Source organism: Anarrhichthys ocellatus, unplaced genomic scaffold (assembly GCF_004355925.1).
Source record: "Anarrhichthys ocellatus isolate YVR2014 unplaced genomic scaffold, GSC_Weel_1.0 scaffold518, whole genome shotgun sequence".
Lineage (NCBI taxonomy): Eukaryota > Metazoa > Chordata > Actinopteri > Perciformes > Anarhichadidae > Anarrhichthys > Anarrhichthys ocellatus.
Window position 1 is genome coordinate 28132 of NW_022280492.1, and position 1133 is coordinate 29264.

Below are 1133 nucleotides of genomic sequence, written 5' to 3' on the forward strand. Positions count from 1 at the left end.
ATTTGTTCAAGTCGTCCACAAACAGATAGCATTTCTTGCCCAACAACAATTGGAGCAGTGACTGTGTGCTGCTGCCTGAAGAAGGCTATTGTCATCACAGTTACTTTGCCAAATTTTGCACCATCTTGCCTGACTGTACAGAGACCAAAAGCCCGTGCTCAAAAGCCATAAAGTTCTGCAGAATTCAGCATCACACCGGTTCCCTTGACAAAAAGCCAATGGGGTTCTTTCATTGGATTTTGGATTAGTGCAGAAAATAATAATATCTGTGCAAACAAAACTTTTATGATGCTCACACATTTTGCTCAGCAAAATAAGCTTCACAAACGATCACCACTTTTATGATTTTTGAATTGGGAATGCAATCGCCAGAAGTAAAAAACTAATGTTAGTCGGCGTGATGACTTTTGTTGTCTTAACTAGTGACTTTTTTAAAGACATTTAAAAGCATCAACATTCTCAAGAGGGTTATGATGTACTTTATTCATCAAGCAGTAGTCAGGAACTAATTGGAAAGTAACATACTATAAATATCTACTTCAATAATATCGATTATCCCCTATTTAGTTTTGTTTGTTTTCAAACAGTTTTAGCCTCTTTTTCTGGAAAAGCACATTGACATATTACATATGAAAAAAGGAAATCCCGAAAACACAATTCTTTTAGAGCAGCAAGTGCACAAAGGAGCCCAACAGAAAACACACACATTGAACTGATTTGTGCCTTTGAATGAGTATGAATGATTTGTGCATATAAATGGACAGGACACAGCATTAAATGTATCGTATTAAATCGCTAAATCACTATTCGTTTCAGGTGTTGCTGGTCCAAAACGTATCTTTGATATCCCTTTAGCATATGTTAAAATGTTAACTTTGTTTAATGTTGTGTTTTCCACACAAATGGACCCAAAACAAGGGTGTACCAAACAAGAGTTTAATATCAGTATTTTAATGTACATTTATTACACATTTTTAATAAATATTCCATCCTTAAAATTATTTTACACATCCCAAATAAAAATATATTTATATATGTATAAAAAAAACAACAGACATTCAGGGGGCAACGAAAACACAAGAGGGTGTAGGAGGGGGGGGGGGGGGGGGGGGGGGGGGGGGGGGGGGGGGGGG